The 21,238-nt window shown below is 40.1% G+C and overlaps 1 long non-coding RNA gene across 2 annotated transcripts in view; it reads right to left on the minus strand.

Moving 5' to 3' along the window:
* Nucleotides 1-5,670: 5,670 nt before the first annotated feature.
* LOC140734719 (uncharacterized) overlaps nucleotides 5,671-21,238 on the minus strand; it is a 41,664-nt gene continuing 26,096 nt past the window's right edge. Inside the window, exons 1-3 of one of the 2 annotated variants that reach the window (XR_012100593.1) lie at nucleotides 19,126-19,241; nucleotides 7,110-7,227; nucleotides 5,671-6,085 (exon numbers count right to left, since the gene is read on the minus strand). This is a non-coding gene — a long non-coding RNA (uncharacterized lncRNA). Of the gene's footprint in view, nucleotides 6,086-7,109; nucleotides 7,228-19,125; nucleotides 19,242-21,238 lie in introns of those variants that run through there. The other variant, XR_012100594.1, reaches the window with a different exon arrangement.

The raw sequence follows: 21,238 nt of genomic DNA on the forward strand, positions 1-21,238 counted from the left end.
TGCTTATTCAGCTTTCTGTTCCCTAATCCTCTTACATTTAAAACAGACATTTCAGCAAAAAGGATGGAACAGCATACAGTCTAATTAACAATGATGAATATCTCAGTGCACATAAGGAAGCAAGATTTTCAGTTCTCAGAATCAACGTATTTATTGACTGTATTGAACAGTGAGTTAGAATGGGGAAGAATTAATTATTCACTGCAAAGGTGAACTAGGTGATAGTGGGGATCAAAGGAACCTTGAATTTCAACTTCCCTATAGAACCTTGCCAAGCTGCCATTGCAGGTACCCCGCTAATGGCTGCTCTTCACAGCTGTAGATTGACAGGCATATACTGTACTTGTTGAAGAGTTAAAAGCAACTGAGTTCAAGGTGGAAATTGCCAGTATTGTTGGCGTCCCATGAGAGCAAATTGCCATTCACTGCACTCAGGCTCCTCTTAATAACCCAGACTATTTTTACTGACTCTCCATCAAAGTTCAGATAGTTAATACTATGCACCTAGGACCTATCCACAGAGAAATTTTAATGTTAAGTGAAACAGAGAATGCTGAAAGAACTCTGCAGGTCATGCAGTATCTGAAGGAATAAGCAGGCAATATTTCAGGCCGAGACCCTTCATTACTAATGGAAAGGAAGGGAGATGAAGCCAGAATAAGGTGGTGGGAGAGGGGAAAGAGTACAAGCTAGAAGATGATAGCTGAAGCCAGATGAGGGGGAAGGTAGGTGCGCGGGGGATGAAGTGAGAAGCTGGGAGGTGATAGGTGGAAAAGGTAAAGGACTGAGGAAGATGGAATCTGATTGGGGATGATGTGTGATGTCAGGTATGTGCATTGGCCAGCTCTAATCAGATGGATGGATTCACACTGAGGGAAGATATGCCCTTTACTTTTTTGGCTTGTGACATCCTGTTTTTTTGTAACTATAGAGTTATCTTAAAGTTAGATAAAGTAAAATTTGGAGACTCTCTCTTAAAACAGAATGAGAGCCCCACAAATTACAAAATGATTGCAATAAAAGCCGTTATTCAGCTAGGGGTGCCATCTAATACATGTGCAAAAGGTATGCAAGGCTGGTTATCATGTGCACTGCAAAATGCAGCAAGCCAAATTGTGATGGAAATTCACTTCTTGGTCAGTGGGTCGCTTAATGTTTTTGTAAAGCTCACTTTCTAAACACAGAAGCTGACACTTGTAAGATCACAAACAATTGTTAGTAAATTTCTAATGAACAGTGGTTTAGCTTCTGCTTGTAATTGGGAATCACTCAATTCATAAAATGGAAATAGAAAGCAGTAATCGGTTTCAAGTTTAAAAAACACAGCTTTGCAAACAAGCTCTGTATATAGGAGACATTGTAGAAGCAGAGACTAGCTCATAACACTTGGTTTATAGCTGCTCAAGGAGTCAGATTAAGACAATGGGTTGTTTAATTTGGCCTTTTTTCAACAAGAAAAGCTGGCTGTAAGTTGTTTGGTTCATGGAAGATTTCAGACCAGATGGATAATATAATTTAGCATATCAATAACTGATCTATTAATGTTGGGAGTTTTAAGTACTTAAGGAAGTTACCTTTACAGCATTTAGCTGAGATCTGTGTCTCCAAGGTGCTTTTAGACCTTTTGTGTTAAAGAGGTATCTGAGGAAACATCATATGCATGTGAAGTTATCGAAGTGGTAGAGAAACAATAAATGTAGAGAGAATTTCAAGCATATAGAGAATGGGGTAAAGAACATCAAAAAGCTATGGAAGAAACACAATGGACAATTTGTTTACTTTTTAGTTATAGAAGTTGTACCTATTATTTGGAAATCTTTTGTGTTTTATAAATGCTTTTTGTTTTAGAAATGATTTGTGTTTTGGAAAAGGTTTGTAATTTGGAAATGTTTAAGACAGAGATCTTCTGTGAGTTTTAAACCTGTTTTAATAATGCTGTTCAGATTTAAATGTGTATCACTGAAAATAAATGAACTGTTTTAAACTATTAGTTAGCTGGAATTATATTCTCATTGGTCAGGAGAGGGGACACACCACTCAAATAGTGGCCATTGACAGCAAAACTCACCGTGGAAAATAAACATAGTGGTGAACTAGTCTTTTAAGACTGGGTAGTTACTGTATAATCTCCCTTTAGTGACACTACTCCTGGCTATTTTTATCCTTTAGGGCTTAAGGTTTTCAATCAAGTTTAGAACCTAGTGGTCATCAAATCCAATACCATCACAAAATACAGTAGCAGGTGCGAGAGGAAATGCAGGAAGGAAATCCAGAGCTTGAAGGACACGAAACAAATCTGTCAAACATCAACAACAGGGAAGTACAGTTAGTAGGGGAAGGACTCAGTTCAATGCCACTACACTCACCTCTCTGTTCAGCAGTGGAAGGTTGGGGGTGGGGGTGTTGACCACATGGGCCATAACAGATCCCAGATAAGGAGGCAGCTTTTTAAAATACCGGGCAAGGTTGTAGACAATGTGAGCCTCTCCACACTTCAATCCTTGATAATATCTCAGTACAACAGTTACCAGACAGAACAACCCAGATTATATATCTCTTTTGGAAGATCACTTGCACTGATCACAACAGCAAGCATAAATCCATGATCTAGTTACTGAACTGATTTACCATAACCCTTACAGGGCAGGCAATTCTCTTTGACATACCTTGTGAAAACATGAAGCTTATTTTACATTATTCACTTGCATGGTGATTCTCAAACTGGAGGAGATATTTGCAGCCACTTTCTACCAGGCTCTTCCTGTCGTGACCTTGGCGGGTCTCCAAGGACCCAACAAATTTCCTGACACATGCCAGCGATAATAAACCTGATTCTGATTCTGATACAGGTCTTGAGAATTACTTCAATGATGTGAATATCCATGTCTGCTCCAACAAATCTTAGAGATCTCCCATTCTTATGTAGCCTTTGTCTGTTCATAACTGCCTTGGTGTTGTATATTCCCCATCTCTGAATACCATGTGAAGTGTAATTTTAGGATGATAATCTTCTCAGATACGTGAGCTTATCAAAAGTGAACTTGTAAAACATTTAATTCATAGAGAACCACAAAGATCCCATTTCAGCATGTTTCTGAACAACATCTCCAGCTTGAAATATTAACTCTGTTTCTATGTCCCCAGATGTTTTCCCACCTGTTGAGTGTTTCCAGCATTATCTGTTTCTGTTTCCAGAGATCCAGCGTTCACAGATTATTTTTGTTGTTTTTTTTATCTGATGCTCTTTCTAATGTATTTTGGATTTTTTTTTTGCTAGGGAGTGTTGATTTTAAATACAGCGCAGTTTAATGAAACAAAGAAGGGTAAAGTCTAATTTATTGCCAAGTATATTTGAAAGCAAAGTCAACAGCAACCTCAGTGATGGAAGTGGGTTAATTTCTCCAGAACTCTGTAATAAGTGGAGGATAGTTAATTATAAATTTTGTGCATAAAAGCAATTGCTGGCATGTTTAGTAGCACTGTAACCACACTGGATTTGCAAGATAATTACTCATTCGCCTCCATTTAGACTAGCTTTAACTTGCTATCATATGCTGCCTTTTGGTAAACAGACTTTAGAAACTATTGGAAAACAATGATGAGAGATGATTGTGCAGAATTGGTCAATATGAATTGCAGTAAGTCGATTATTTGCCTGGCATTCAATATTAATACATCCATTTGTACTGATGGTACACTGTACATCATAGTGTCTAAAATTATATCCCTTCATATTTATATTTATTCCAAAACTTGTTTACAATTCATACTTCTCTCCCTGGATAGAGGCAGATGCTGAACTTCTGGCTGAATATTTCTGTGTTGTTGCTACGTGATCAATAACCAATACGTGCTTTTTATAATATAAATGGAATTTTAGAAATTACTGACTGTAATATCCCCAAAATGTAACATTTTGCATTTTAACCTGAGATTTCTAAACAGATTTTCTTTTAAGCATAATATTTCTATAAAGTTAAAGTGAGCTTTTTCTCACTGAAATAAATAAGCAGGTTGTGTCTAGGTTGGTAACCTTTGATGCGAGTTAGTAAACACTGGAACGTTGTCACGCACATTTCAACCTGACCAACATCACTGTGATAAAAAGCTTCCCTGAATGTAGTCTTCCATGAATGTCACATGACGTGGATTTCACACAAGGCAGATTTTGGGATCCTTATTTTCAAGTAATGCCATTTCAGACATGCAACATCCTTAGTAGCTCCATGTCTCCAGAACTAAAGTACTGCCTGGCATTTTTATGGTTCTGCAAATCATAGCCCTCTGCTGTTCAATGTTGGTACATAGTCTGGGGAAAAGTATGCAAAAGCATTGACCCTTATCCATTGGGTATTTTGCTCACATATGTGGAAGTGTGGAATTCTGCGCTGTCAGTGCAGTAGCTGGTCAATGAACTACAGTCTGACATTATGCATGGTAATTAGTTGCATTACTCTATTCATCGACACTCTTCCACCTTGTCCTCTTCATCACCACTCTTTTCAATTCCCCAAAGGCCATTCCGAAATGCAAAGCTCTGGAATTCCCTTTAAAATATATCTCTGCCTCTCTACCACAGTTCTTTCCCTAAAACCATTCTCTTTGACCGAACTGTGGACTTGCCACCTATCCTGCTATCTCCTAGAAGAGTTCAAAGTCAAATTTTGTACAATATAGTTTCTATGAAAACCTTTGAAAACCTTTGCTATCTTAAAGTGACTATACAAATATATTTTTCACAACAGCTTTAAATTTGCCTATTTGCCTAAACATTTCGGCCAAGCGGAGCATGTCAGCCTTGGATGGTAACCCACCTAGAAGAAGGAATACTCTTGGTTTTAAAATCTGCTGCCTTGCGCCCATACCCACCCATGCGAAAGGTTTCGGGAGTAAACCTCGAGGAAGAAATCCGGAGCTGAGGTCCCTAAGGCAATTTGATGTTGTTTACAGCTTCACTCCGGCAGCCTCTGTGACGACACTGGTGCCAAGCAGTATCAGCACTCGCCCTTCCCTTGGACTACATCAGAGGGGGAAACCCGCTGCATGGGCAACAGCCAGTTCTTCAAATCTTCCCGCCCAGGCTTGTGTCCTGAAGAGGACCCAGTCCACCAGGGTGTAAACCCATGATCCTCTGGGATCAATGGCTGCCTACTATAATAAGCATATGGTGGAATTTAAGGTGGGGGGTTATATGGGAGGCAGGGTTTGAGGGTCAGTGCAACATTGTGGGCCGAAGGGCCTGTAATGTGCTGTACTATTCTATGTTCTATATATTAAAATGTATCCATTATAGACACAACAGTTCACAACTTGACATCAGGTTTTGTGGGTATTGGTGATCGGAACAGCAGTGCATGAATTGTCTGGCTCCCTGATTTTGCATGTGGGACTTCCAATCTCTCATTCAGTGAAAACAAAACTGCAAGCCCTGAAAAGATTCACAGTGTTAATGAATAATCCCATTGTTTGATGTGAAGGAATTAAAATGTAATCACCATTGAAATTCCTTTGTGGAAGAAAATTACCTCAAACTGCCTTCAGGGTATTTCTTCACTTATAATTTCTCCAGTCATATGAAGAGACACTAAGAAGCAGAGAACATTTCGGCTGTACGTTCATTCACAGAAAGTAAGGTTTCAGGTTAAAATACATGTATTATGCCCATAGAAATGAACTGTTGACACAAAAGGTTTAAATCCTGCATCAGAACTTCTACCTGCTGCCTGTGGCCAGTCCTGATGCAGGGTTTTAACTCAAAACATCAACAATTCTTCCCCCCCTCGTCACCACCCACTCCCCACTTATGTTCTTCAACCCACTGAGTTCCTTCAGTAGGTTGCATGTTGGTCCACATTTCATCATTACAATCACACTCCTGTATATTGTGAACATTCCTTCTGGTGTCTTGATAGGTCATTGCAGAAGTTAGTTAAGAGCCGATCATATTGCTCAAGTCCGATTTCAAATGTGGTCCACACTCAGTAAGCACAGAAAGCTCCTCTCCTTGGAGACACGAGAGACTGCAAATGCTGGAATCTGGAGCAATGCATAATCTTCCAGAGGAACTCAGCAGGCCACGCTGCATCTGTGGGAGGAGAGTTATTTATGACATTTTGGGTCAAAACCCTGAATTGAGACTGAGAGTGGAGAAGGAATATGGCCCGCGTAAGAGAAGGGGAATGGCGAGAAAGACAGCTGAGGTGATGGTGAGCTGGAGTTCAAAAGTTCAAAGTAAATTTATTATCATAGCACATATATGGCATCATATATAACCCTGAGATCCATTTTCTTGCGGGCATGTACAGTAAATCAAGAAACATAACAGGTTAGAATCAATGAAAGACCAACCCAGCGGAACAGGCAAACAACCAATATGCAACAATTTGTACAACAAACTGTACAAATAAAAAAAGAAACTAATAATAATAAATAAGCAATAAGTGTCAAGAACTTGATATGAAGAGTCCTTGAAAGTGAATCCATAGGTTCTGAAATAGATCAGTGATGGGGCAAGTGAAGTTGAGTGAAGTTATCCTGTCTAGTTCAAGAGCCTGATGGTTGACGTTGTAGTAACTGTTCCTGAACCTGGTGGTGTGGGTCCTGAGACTCCTGTGAGGTGTAAGGGGTAGAATATGACAAATAGGAGGTGCCAGCTAAGGGTTGGGAGCAAGATTAGAGACAAGAATCAGTGCCAGGTGAATGATAGATGAGGCAAACAAATTAAGAGAGGAAAATAGGAAAAGGGAAAGACAAACAGATGGAGGAATGGTTGGGGGATAGGAAGCACGGAGATGCGTGACAGTTGTGGGAGGGAGATGAGCAGGAACACAAAGGGCTGCTAGCAGTGCAGGGTTCTGATAAGCAAAGGACAATGAAAATGGGTATGATTAGGGAAGAGTGAATGATACTACGTTTATAACCAGAACCATAGGGATGGGAGGGTTGTTGAAACCTGTGGGTGAACCGTGGGTGTAGTAGGTGGATGCAGCTGGGGGGGGGGGGGGTATGTATATGGATGCGGTGCAGCAGAGGGGTAAAAGGAAAATAGGGCAAAAAGGGAGGACTGGAAAAGAATTTGGCAGGAAAAGGGGGGAGAAAATAGGGCTTACGTGAAATTGGAGAACTCAGTGTCCATGCCATTGTGTAGCAGACTACCCAGGAGGAATTTGATGTGTTGTTTCTACTGTTTGCATTGGGCTTCATCCAGGCTGTAGAAATTCTCCTTCCCTTGGAGACACAAAAGAAAAGCAGGCGGTGATTTTACAGAAACCCATTAATATTAATTGCATCATATGTGATAGAAGATCCTTATAATTTTTTATTAACTTAAATTTATGTCCTCCAGCTGCCAGGATGGATTTTAATTTATGTCTCTAGGAAAATACTTGTCCTACTTGCCTGTGGTGAACTTGTCGAATACTTGAAAATTCCCAAAGATCTGTAATATACATTTGTCATTAAATTGATGAGATCTAATAATTCAAGACATTCCTATCATTAAGGACACACCAAAATAAACTAGCTTGACTTGTTTGACTCCATCCTTTTTTCCCTTTTCACTCATGATGGAAACAGAAACTGACTAACCAGACTAGTCAATTACTTGTCAACCTTAACTGTTCCATTTTCTCATGTTAAACCATGATCCACTGTTGCCTATTGAAAGAAAGATTTATCAGTCTCACAAAACTCTTTCAACAATGAAAATACTTACTCTTATAAAATGATGTCCATCTAAAGAAATGTATAATTTCACAGAATATCTGACCGAATGCTCATGATGTCATAAAATAAAAGATTCAGCATAAACACAAGAGATTCTGCACATGCTGGAAATCTAGAGTAAGGTGCCAAAACTGCTGGTAAAATTCAATGGCTCAGGCAAATATTTAGAGTAGGAATAAATAGTCGATGTTTTAGGCCAAGACCAAACGAGGGATCTTGACCATTTCAGTTTGACATTTCAGTCAACCATTAATTCCTCTCCATAGATGCTGCCTGACCTGCTGAGTTCCTCCAGAACTGGTGAGCTTTACAAAAGGTTCATCAGTTAGATTGTAGCTGCAAATGATCCTGATGGGTGTTTCAACAATTATATTTGCACACAAGCCTGCTCCATGTTTGAAGCTCTCCTTTCAAAGGACACACACAAAATGCTAGAGGAACTCAGCAGGTCTATGGAAATGAGTAAAGAGTTGATGTTTCCGGGCAAGAGCCTTCTTCAGGACTGGAAAGGAAAGAGGAAGACAACAGAATGAAAAGGTTCGGGGAAGGGAAGGAGGAGAGCTAGAAGATGATAGGTGAAGCCAGCTGGGTGAGAAAGGCAAAGAGCAGGAGAGGAAGGAATGTGTTAAGAGAAGAGGGTGGATCATAGGAGAAAGAGAAGGGGGGCCAGGGGGAGGTGATAGGCAGGTGAGAAGATGTAAGAGGTCGGAGTAGTGAATAGAAGGGGGGGGGATATTTTTTATCAGAAGGAGAAATCAATATTCATGCCATCAGATTGGAAGCTACAAAGATGTATTATAACATGTTGCTCCTCCACCCTGAGGGTGGCCTCACCATGCCCGAATGGGAATCAGAATTGTAATGTTTGGACACTGGGAGGCTCCGTTTTTGGCAGAGGTGCCCAATGAAGTGGTCCCTCAATTTATGATGCGTCTCACTAATGCAGAGAAGGCCACAAAGGGACCACCGGACACAACAGGCAAACCTAACAGATTCGCTGGTGAATTATTGCCTCACCCGGAAGGACTACTTGGGGCCCTGAATGGAGGTGACGGAGGAGGTGAATGGGTAGGTGTAGCACTTTGGCCAGTTGCAGGAATAAGTGCCAGGAAAGAGATTAGTGGGGAGGGACAAATGTACAAGGCAATGAAGGGGAGAGCAACCCCTGCAGAGTGCAGAGGGGGGAGGTAGAGATATTTTGGTGGTAGGATCCCTATGGAGATGGCAGAGTTTGCGGAGAATGCTGTGTTGGATGTGGAGGGTCATGGGCGATTGTTGGTAAGGACAAGAGGAGCTATCACTGTTAAGTAGGAGGGAAGGGGGATGAACGCAGACATTCAGGAAATGGAGGATATGCGGGTGCGGGTGAGAAAGGGAAGGCCCGTTCTTTGAAGGAGAGCATCTCCGATGTCCTGGAAAGTAAAGCTGCATCCTGGGAACAGATGCGGCAGAGACTGAGGAAAGGAAACAGCATTTTTACAGGCGACAGGATGGGAAGAGGTACAGTCAAGATAACAGTGGGAATCTGTAGGTTTGTAAAAGATGTCGGTCCACAGCTTGTCTCCGGAGATGGAGACAGAGAGAGTGAGAAATGAGAGGGTGGTGTCAGAAAAGGACCAAGTGAATTTAAGGGCTGAGTGGAAGTTAGAGGCAAAGTTGATGTAATTGATGAGCTCAGCATGGGTGCATGAAGCAGTACCAATGCAGTCGTTATTGTAGTGGGGGAAAAGTTGGGAACCATTACTGGTGAAAGCTTGGATCATGGACTTTTCTCCATGGCCAATGAAAAGGCAGGCATAGCTGGGGGCCTGTGGGTGCCCATGGCTACCCCTCGAGTCTGGAGACCATTATCTAAATGGAGAGAAGGTTCAAACATCAGAGGTGCAGAGGGACTTAGGATGCCCATAAGGTTAATTTAAGGTTGAGTTGGTGGTAAAGAAGGCAAATGCAATGTTGGCATTTATTTCAAGGGGAATAGAATACAAAAGCAAGGAGATATTGCTGAGGCTTTATAAGACACTAGTTAGGCTGCATTTGGAGTATTGTCAACAGTTTTTGGCCCCATATATCAGAAAGGGTGTGTTGTCATTGGAGAGAGTCCAGAGGAAGTTCACAGAGGTAAGGAGGAATCCTTCTAGGCAGAGAGTAGTAAATCTGTGGAATATTCTGCCAGAAACTGTGGTGGAGGCCGCAGATATATTTGAGGTGGAAATTGATAGTTTCCTAATCAGTCAGGGCATCAAAGAATATGGCAAGAAAGCAGGTATATGGGGTTGAGTAGGATCCGGGATCAGCCATGATGGAATGGTAGAGCACACATGATGGGCTGAATGGCTTAATTCTGCTCCTATGTCTTAAGGTCTTATGCTTTAATGAGCCAAAGGAAAAATTGTTGAGGATAAGGACCAGTTCTGCCAGATGGAGTGGGGTGGTGGTGGAGAGGAATTAATTGGTTCTTTTATTGAGAAAGAAGTGGAGAGCTTTAAGGCCTTCTTGATGGGGGATAAAAGTGTCTAGGGACTGGGCATCCATGGTGTAAATGAGTCAGTCAGGGCCAGGGAATTGAAAGCTAGTGAGGAGATTGAGAGTATGAGAAGTGTGGCGGATATAGATGAGAAGGGTCTGAACCAAGCGGGATAGAACGGAGACAAGGTATGAAGACACAAGTTCAGTGGAGCAGGAGATGGTAGAGACAATGGGCCTGCCCAGACAATCAGGTTTGTGGATCTTGTGTGGGAGATAGACGTGAGCAGTGTGAGGTAAGGGAACTATGAGTTTGGTGGTAGTGAATGGGAGTTCTTCGGAGTTGATGACACTGGTGAAGGTGTCAAAGACAGTTTTGTTTAGTGAAATATTGCTTTGTTTTCTTTGATGTTATCACTAACAGCCTTTTTCACAACCTTTGATAATGTCCTAAAATCGTCCTCTGTCTTCATTGTTTCATTACATTCCTGGGAAGCGCCTCAGCATGTGTTGCTACAATATTTAAGTATAGCATTGCAGTGACAGACTAAAGACTGATTGATACAGATGATTTAAGTGACAAGGTGAGAACTTCCAACATTGCTAAAATATATGACATTGTTTGCCTAAGCCTCAACAGAGAGAGAAAACGTGGGAAAGAAAAAGAGTGGGTTTATTCTTGTAAGTAATTTTATTGTGAGGTTTCTTTTGATAAAAAAAAATGACATTTACTTAACCCCTTCCACAGCCTTAGGGTAGACATGTGCATTCTACATTTAGTACTTTATAAGTACATTTAGTACATAAATTACCGATGTAATTTAGGAAATGGGGAGATTAAATAATCATTGTCAATACTAAGTAATGATAAGTATGGAGAAAACAGTTGGCATTTTATTGTATAATAATCCAGCAAACATGAGTATTCAGCACAAAGGAGACACAAGAGATTCTGCAGATGCTGGAAATCTGGATCAATGGTGTAGATAAACTCATTCACACAACTCTGAACAAATTCTGCAACACTCCATCAGGCTCTTGAACAAAAGAAAATAACTACACTCATCTATTGAGATGTTCCCACAACCAGTAATTTCACTTGAAGGACTCTTTATCTTGTCATTCCATGCTCTCGTTATTTATTGCTATTTATTTATATTTCCATTTGCCTAGTGTGTTATTTGCTCTTTCATTGATCCTGCTTACTATTTTATAGATTTGCTGAGTATATCTGCAGGAAAAAGAATATCGGGGCTGTATGTGGTGACACAAATGTACTCTGATAATAAAATTGACTTTGAACTTTGAACTAACACTCACTTGTACTTTCAAGGATTCTACAATTCATGTTCTCAGTATTATTTCTATTTGCACAGCTGGTCTTCTTTTGCACATTGGCTTTTGTCAGTCTTTGCTTATGTATGATTTTTTCATAAAGTTCTATTGTATTTCTTTCACGTAAAAACCTATAAGGAAATGAATCGCAAGGTAGTGGCAGTATATGGTAAAATATACATACTTCGATAAAAAACTTACTTTGAACTTTGAAATGCTGCAGGAACTCAGGATTGGTGAGGAGTCTCAGACTGAAAGGTCAACTCTTTATTTGCTGCCTGACTTGCTGAATTCCTCCAGCATTTTGTGTGTTTTGATTACAATATTTAGCAAACAGGCTGCAATGAGCCAGTGTATGCAGTGCATCTTTCAACACTGCCATCTGGGTGGTAATCCACAACAAAACTGGATTTCAGTAGTGCCTGGTAAGTAATCCTCATACAATGTATCAATGACAATAAATTAACAGCGGGTAAAGTCAAAGTCTGGCTTATGGAAATAACCATGATGCAGATGGTACACAGGCATTAGAATCTGATGATCTGTTTGTGCTCAGCAGGAATCTCAATCATATTAACAGCTGTTTTATTTAACAGAAAATGAATAAATCCTTTGGAATCCCATGATGCCCTGATAGTACAAAACTGAACCATCCAGATCCTGATGATCCCAGGTTCAATCCTTACTCTGCGCTGAAATATGCTATTGTATCAATGAAGCCTCATGGTTTTTTCAACATGGAAGGGTCTGTTATCTATCTGCCAACATTCAGATGGAAATGATAATGTTTGGATTTTGCAATCAGAAGCAAAGAACCAACAGTCCATAAAATTTTTGCCAGCTTAGGAGAGATTTGTATTCATTAAAAATTTGATCCAACATAATATCCACTCCACATAAGTGAATAGGAAAGCCAATACTCTGCTTAACTAAATCGACTGAAGAAGCTTCATTGTGATATACTTATACACAAAAAAGTAGTAATTAGAGAATATTACTTTGCAGGAATCTAAATAAGAAATTTCTACAGAAAAATTGAATTAAGCAATATGCTAAATCAAGTTTCTGTAATTTCTGTTTTCAATGTATTCCACTGCTGCCTTAAATGGTTAAATTTTGTGACATTTATACACCATGTATGGATGTCCATGATGATAAATTTGAACTTGAAACTAAGAAAGAAGGAAAAATAGAAAGCTAAAATATACAACCCTAATTAAATTCTGAAGGAACAAAATTCCCTAAATGGAAAATTAAGTGTCAGAGGATTTGTTTATTATGTAATAATGTACCACATTGTTAAAAATTCAAACACGCAAATGTACAATCCATAACTTTGATTTAAAGAGGAGCTAGTCAAGAAATTTGTTCTCTTACTTGGTATCAAAGCTGAGTCTATCACCAAGATGCCTGTGGATGATCAGGTTACTTTAAATACCATTTCTGGATTTACCTTTATCTCTTCATGTGAATTTTCCAGAAGCTGCTATCCAATTCACTGAGGTTCAGTGGTGCTATGAATTGTCTGATACAGGGGAGTAAAGGCACCTTGGGAACAAATTCATCTACTTTGCAATCAGATTTCTGAACAGTCCTTGAATACCACCTCGCTATTCCTTTTTTACACTATTTATTTATTTTTATAGTAGCTTTTATGTTTTGCATTTCAGAGCATGTGTCTGTTGTAATAAACCTGATTCTGAATCCGATTCTGTCAGGTGTCCATAATTAGCATACAGTTCCTAACACTCTACTTAAGGTGGCAAGAAATACCCATCCTAGTTGAAAAGTCTTAGCCAGCCTTTAAGTTACTTGGACTATGTGTATCCAATACTCCTTTAACATAATCTTCAACTGTATAGAGTCCATCAGCACTTAGATTATAATCAACATACTTCTTTCCTCAGTGATGCTCCTGTTTCTTGGAATTGTTGAAGCATAACTTTGAAGTCTGACAATGGCTTGTGTTTCTATTGTGTCTTTCCAGACACCAAAGTGTCTTCTATGTAACCAAAGACATCCGGCAGTCCTCGGACCAAATTATCACTCTCCTCTGGAAAAATAATCCAAGCCAATACTATTCCAAATGTAAGTCCATTGGATTGGGACAGACCAGGGTGAGCATTATTGTGGAGTACTTCCTGGAAGATTTATACTCAATCCTAGTAGAGCAAAGAAGTATCAATTAAAGATAAGGATTATTTGTCCACCTTTACTTTGGTGTTGATTATTATAGTGAAATCTCCACAAATCAGTCTTTACTACACTGAATGAAACAGTCCAATTAGAATCATTGATCCCTGTTTCCTGTGGTCACCTCAGATCCTTCTCTACCTTTACCTTCAGACTTTAAGCAGAGGCTCTGAGGAACGAAGGTGTAGTATTTTACTTAAGGTAGTCCTTGACTTTCTTACCTTGAATACCTCCAAGCTCATTATGAAACACGACAATGACAATAATATTGCATTGACAATAATAGGAGCATAAAAATTCTCTTGCCCCCTACAGGGTCTTCAACACTGCCTTGCTTCCACAAACACAAAACACTGGCCTGGAAATATGTTTGCACAACACAAGGGAAAAAATATGTTAGGCTGAAAATCTCATTAGTGCCACATTAAACTGTTCTATGCAGCTAGCTGTCTGGGAGCAAAGAGGATCCATTCCTGGAAAATATATTGCAAGTGTACTTTCATACATCACAAAGGTGGGACAATGCATTGTATATTTCTGTGGGCAAAGAGCAGAAATATAGCAAAAAATAGACTCACCAATCAAGGATATTTACATCACTGGATAAGAGGTTGCATATGCACAACGTAGAGGAAACTGGATGTTGGCAACAGTCTTCAAAACATTTTAAAACATCGTTTGGAATTATTTCCATGCCATTTGCTAATTTCTACTGGAAATTTCTACTGGAACTCAGCAACAAAATGCCTGCCCACCATTCCACAAATTGTGGTGTGCTTTAGCATGAGGATGGATGGATATAATTGTGACAGGAACTTAGAGAATCCTTTCATTTTTTGTTTATAGTTTGTGTAGAGATTGATTCATTTTTAGAATAATGTATATTTAAATAAAAATTACGTAATTATTTTAAAAGGAAGCACCAATTCCCCAGCAAAGTTCAAAGTAAATTCATTATCAAAGTACATATATGTCACCATATATAATCCTGAGATTAATTTTTTTGTGGATATACTCAATAAAGAGAACCCATACCAGCAGGGTGGACAAGCAGTGTGCAAAATCAGCAAACACTGCAATTACAAAACAAATGAAATAATGATAATAATAAATAATAATAATCAATAAATATCAAGAACGTGAGATGAAGAATCCTTGCAAGTGGGTCCATAGGTTGTGAGAACAGTTCAGTGATGGAGGAAGTGAAATTTTTCCCTTTGGTTCAAGAGCCTGATGGTTGAGGGGTAATAACTTTTCCTGAGCTTGGTGCCTGAAGCTCCTGTACCTTCTTCCTGATGGCAGCATGAGAAGAGAGCATGACCTGGGTGGTGTGGGGGTTGGGGGTCCCTGATGATGGATGCTGCTCGATGGTGGGGAGGGCCATATCCATTACCTTTCGTAGGTTTTTCTGTTCAAGGGCATTGGTGTCTCCATACCAGGCTATGGTGCAACCAGTCAATATACTCTCCACTGCTCATCTGTGGAGGTCTGTCTATGTTTTAGATGTCATGCTGAATCTTCACAAACCCCTAAGGAAGAAGAGGTGCTGCTATACTTCCTTTGTAATTGCATTTATGTGCTGGGCCCAGGACAGGTCCTCCAAAATAATAGCACTGAGGAGTTTAAAGTTGCTGATGCTCTCCACCTCTGATCCCCCCATGAGATCTGGCTCATGGACCTCCAACTTCCTCCTCCTAAAGTCAATAATTAGTTTTTTGGAACTGCTGACCTTGAGTAAGAGTTTGTTGTTGTGGTACCATTCAACCTCCCTCCTATATGATTCTGCCTGCAACCGTTGTATCACCAGCAAACTTGAATATGGTATTGGAGCTGTGCTTAGCCACTCAGTCATAAATATAAAGTGAATAGAGCAGGGGGCTAAGCACACAGGCTTGTGATGCACCTGTGTTCATGGAAATTGCAGAGGAACCGAACTGACTGGCATCTGCAGGGGAGGAAATAGAGGATCCAATTGCACAAGGAGGTATTGAGGCCAAGGTTAGTTGACATTTTCATCTCTGGTAAAAGGCAAAGGCGGAATCAGTACAATGAACAGAAAATTAGATGCTGGCAAGTGTCTTCAGAATATTTTAAAATATCACAGAGAATTAATTTTTATGCCTTTTCCCAATCACAATTTGGGCAGCAGCACCAATCAGCAAAGTGATGCATGTCAAGGACTGCACAAATCCATAAGCAACACTGAATATCATTTCAAATGAATGGTGCAGTTGGCAATATCCTTTCTTTCAACTTGTAAACTTCGTGTGGGAACCATGAACTCCTTATGCTAGTCTATTTGATGGATTAACTGTTCTTATAAATAACAGTAATACAATCTTCTTGTTTGTTTCTAAAAGGAGTTGAATCCCACAATGCTGCAGTGATGAATGGAGAACATGCGTTTCCTACATTGTTCTTCACACTGTGGAGAATAGGCTCTTGTATCTTGCAATATGTTAAAAATGTGAAGTCAATCACCAAAGTAAAATAACAACTAATAATAGATATGCACATTCAAACATAGTCCAATTTCACACACAATTACTAAATGAAATGTTCAGATCTTTTCAAATACTTCAGATTTGTCAAACTTAGTTGTGCAGATTTATGACATCACATTCTTTGGGTCCATTCCAAACAGTTAAGCTGAAAATCTAGGCTGACATTTCAGTTCAATGCAGAGGGAAGTTCCTGCAGTATAACATTGAATTGATAGTTAATTCATTTGGAGCACTTCAAGGTCAATCCTCTTTGCTGTGCTTTGTGTTTCTGGAAACAAATTTAATTTCATAGAAGAAAGGACAGAGAAATGGGAACTATTTACTAAATAGTCCGTTATAAATCGCCAGGGAAATGCTGGGAGATAACAGGGAACTTAGAGAAGCACAATATTAGGCAGTACCAACATACAGAATGGGAACAGTGTTTGGCAAAATGTTCCTCCTCTTCTTCTTGCACAGTTTCATGACAATTGGGAGACCAACATAAGGCGCATTGGAGTGTGGAGCAAAGTGGCAGGAAGTATACCCGCTAAATTCCATCACCCACCCAAAAATAAACTCAAATAATATCAAAAAGTCTAATGCTTTACAGAAAGTCAAATGCACACCTTATATAATGACAGTGATATCCTAACAAACTTTTCATGTTAAACTGTGTCTGTCCCAAAGATCTCAATCTAGCAATTAGATATTTTCCTTGCACTTCATAGGAACTGGTATTCAAACAATATTTGCTGCACTTTTTCTTGACAAATGCACTCCCTACAAATACCTGTATCACGTATATTAATTCTGAATGAGGATTTATTCAGCCTTGTATGTCCATTACATAGCAACACACACACACACACAAAATGCTGGAGGAACTCAGCAGGCCAGGTAGCATCTCTGTAAAAAGTAGTGTCAAAGTTTCGGGCTTAAACATTGACTGTACTTTTTTTCCCATAGATGCTGCCTGGCCTGCTGAGTTCCTCCAGCATTTTGTGTGTGTTGCTCGGATTTCCAGCATCTGCAGATTTTCTTTTGTTTATGTCCATTACATAGACGTGTAAGTATAACTTCTTCCCTACTTTTATACCTGTCTCCCAGTTGAGTTCCCACCACCCTCTGCATTTCATATAAATGACATCTTTTCTTTTACCTTATCACAACTTTGTTGCCACAGTGATCAAATAGACTTGTTAAATATGGTTCTCACCTCCCTTTTATGCAAAGGCACCACTACATTTACATCGCTAATTTAAGTGATTGCTCGGCTACCTTATTTTCCTCAACCCAAACATGCACAGAGACCCATAAGAACTGTTAAAGACTGAGAGTAGCTGTGTGAAGTAAGTACAGAAGAATGTGAGAAATAAAAGCCTAAGTAGGCCATTTGGTCCCTTGCACCTGCTCCAGCATTCAATAGGTTCAATGGTAAAATGGCTTACTATTGTCACATGTCCCATTGTTTACATGCCATCCACATGGATCATTCAATCAGTATATCTTTTTCCTCAGCATCACTTTTCTGCACTAAACCAACATTCATTGATTCATTTGATATCCAAACATCTATTGAATTAATCTCTGTTTCAAAGATACTCAGCAGCTGAACCTCGTAGGTAAAGAACTCAAAAGGTTCACTACCCTCTAGAATCTAGATAAAGTAGTTTCTTCACAGACCCACTCCCATCCCTGGATGTTATTATTCTTCCTTGACCCTATCTCTAAATACCTCTTTTTAGGGAAATCCATTTCATCCCTTCAATCACTTGATATAGTACAAATTCACCTCTCCCAGGAAACATACTGTTCATCTTCATAACACTCCCTCTCTTGCAAGTATATGTTTCGTTAAGCCAGGGAAACTAGTTTTATATTCAGAATCTAATTCCGGTTTATTATCACTGACTTGTGTTGAGAAATGTGATGCTTTGTGGCATCGGTACAATGCAAAAACATAAAAGTACTCTAAATTACAAAATAAATAATGCAAATAAAAAGAATGAAGTGTTCATGGCCATCCAGAAATCTTATTACAGAGGGGAAGAAGCTGTTCCTAATTCACCAAGTGTAGATCTTTAAATTCCTATACCCCTGGATGTAATCTCACCCAGGGGCCCATTGTCATAAGGAGGGCGTTGGGAGTGGACCCAAAGTAAGACACAGACACTGAACTACCAGGAACAGGTCTAGGTGTGAGAAGGGAGCAAGGGAAGTGAGAAAGAAAGGACGCTGGACATGAAACAGGCCCTGGATGAGACAAGGATTCCAGGCCTGGGCTAGGACTTGACAAGGATAGTGGAACCAGGACATGGAACTGGGAACTAGGAGCCTGGGCTTGGACTCTGAGCCAGAGACTGGCCAAGGACCCAGAACCTGGGTCTTGACTCGGGCTCGGATCCCAGAACTAGGCAAGGACGTGACGAGGCTTGGGTATGGACTCTAAGCCAGAGAATGGGCAAGAAGCCAGAACCTGGGTCTTGACTCAGGCTCAGACTCCAGAACCAGGCGAGGACAAGATGTAGCTACAGGACAAGGAGAAGCAACAAGTCTGGATGTGAGACTCCTGGACAGGATGAGGGAACCCCAGCACTGGGATGGACAAGGTACTCCTGGGTTGGTAAGGCACATGGACAAGTCAAGAACACAAAGCCGTGGCTTGGACAGGACAAGGTTATTGGACATGGCTAGGACTGGACAAGACCCCGAAGCCTTGACTTAGTCAAGGGAGAGACAGGAACATGGAACAAAGAGCCAGGACCCCTCCTTGGAAACAGGACATAGGGCCAGGACTAATACACAGAACACAGAGCTGGGACCCTTCCTTGGGCACAGGACGTAGGGCTGGGACTCATACACAGAATGCAGAATACAACAAGACAGTTCCCAACACTAGGTAGCAGCAAATGGCCAGACCTACCTAGCAAATGCATGGACACAGAGACAGTTCAAAACAACGAAAGACAGTTCCTTATCTTGCTCCGGTGATTGAACTTGACAGCAGTGGAGGCAAGGCAAAGCGAAGGGATACGGATAGGAACAATCCAGCAGCCAGAGGCTGAATCCTGAAGCTATTTATCAAGCCAGCCCAAACAAGAATCAGCTGCCACAACAGAAACTGGGGAAAACTGGAAAACCTGGAATAAGGAACATGGACCGCACCATGAACTGGAATGTGGATTTCATGGACTGGACCATGACATCCATATAACTGGATTAAAATACCATTAATTTGCTCTCAAATCCCCTTGCAAAAGGAAAACATCTTAATTGTCTTCCTAACTGCTTGTTGTACTTGCAGACTAACTTTCAAGATTTATGTAAATGCACACCCAGTTTCCTCTGAATGCTCACTTCTTTCAGTCTATCACCATTTAGCCTTTAGCTAACAAGACAGATGACCTCCTTTTATTTCCAAGTTATATTTCATCTGTTGTGAAGCAATTGATCTTCTTAGTTTCCTCATATTTCCTTGAAACCTCTGCACGTCCACCTCACAACCCAAACTGTCCACCCCACCTCCCACCCCAGTTTACTATCACCAGCAAACTTGGTTTGCTCATTAAAATCATTGATATAAATTGTGAACATCTGGGGTCCTATGGGAACCATTAGTCACAGCTAAACAACTGGAATATGACCTGTTCATTCCTACACTTTTACTGTCCATTAACTAATTCACTATGCCAGTATGTTACTCCAATTCCATCTGCCATAGTCTTGCTTTGTGATACACACAACTTAACAATTATATTTTCAAAAGGCAATAGATAAGATGTCATGTAAAAGATTTAAAGCAAGGTCTTATATTTGCGAGTTAAAACACTGGCATGGATGTCATATTGATTAACAGACATGGAGATAAATAGATGGCTTTGAAGTCGGCGGATTGTAATCAGTGAAAGTCTAAATGGATAAATGGATGAGTGGATGAACGCCAGCAGCTAATGGTATATAAATGACTTGGAAAAAAGGGGTTGATTGTAATCAAGTTTGCTGATGATGTTAAGTGATGTGGGAAAGTGAGCTATGGGAAGGAAATTGAAAAGGGATATAGAGAGGTTAATTGAGAGGAACAAAAAGGAGTGGGAAAATGGGAAATTATTCACTTTGTTAGGTAGAAAACAGTTTTTTTTACTGGACAGCAGCCATTAAATATTATTGGAGTAATTTGGGTGTCTTCATGCACACATGAATTAGAACACAGGACAAAGGTCAGTGTGGCACAGGTAGATGCCCTTTGACCTACAATGTTGTGCCAAACTAATTAATCTAGTAATTAAATGCTGAACTGAACTAGGCCCTTTTACCAACACAACGTCCATATCCCTCCATTCTCAATGTATTCATGCCCTTATCTGAAAGCTTCTTAAATGACTCTACTACCATCCCTGGAGGGCCCAGCATCCCACTACTCCCTGTTTTAAAAAAACTTGTTCTGCAGTTCTCCTTTGAATGTATCTCCTTGGCCCTTAAATACATGGAATTAGACATTTAAACCCTGGGGGAATAGGTACTGGCTGTCTAACTCTTTCTATGCTTCTAATAATTTTATAAACTTTGTATTAGATCTCTCCTCAGCTTCTGCTGCTCCAGAGAAAGCAATTTAAGTCCGTCCAACCTTTCTTCATAGCATATGCCCTCTAATCCAGGAAAAACACTGGTAAACTTATTTTACATCCACATCCTATCTATAATGGGGTCACCCAAATTGAATGTAATGCTCCAAATGTAGCCTAATTAGAGTTTTATAAATCTACAACATAACTATCAACTTGCGCAGCCACTTTCAGTGAACTATGGGCTTGAACTCTAAGATCCCTCTGTACATCAGTACTGAGGAACCCCTCACACTTGCCCAGATTAAACTTCATCTGCTACTTCTCTGCTCATACCTGCTGCTGATCTGTATCCCACAGTATCCCACAATACCACCAATCTTTGTGCCTTCTGCAATGTACTATGCCAACCATCCACATTATTATCAAGTTCCTGGGTGTCAAGACCTCTGAGGATCTAACCTGGTCCCAATA

Source organism: Hemitrygon akajei, chromosome 10, assembly GCF_048418815.1.
Source record: "Hemitrygon akajei chromosome 10, sHemAka1.3, whole genome shotgun sequence".
Classification (NCBI taxonomy): Eukaryota; Metazoa; Chordata; class Chondrichthyes; order Myliobatiformes; family Dasyatidae; genus Hemitrygon; species Hemitrygon akajei.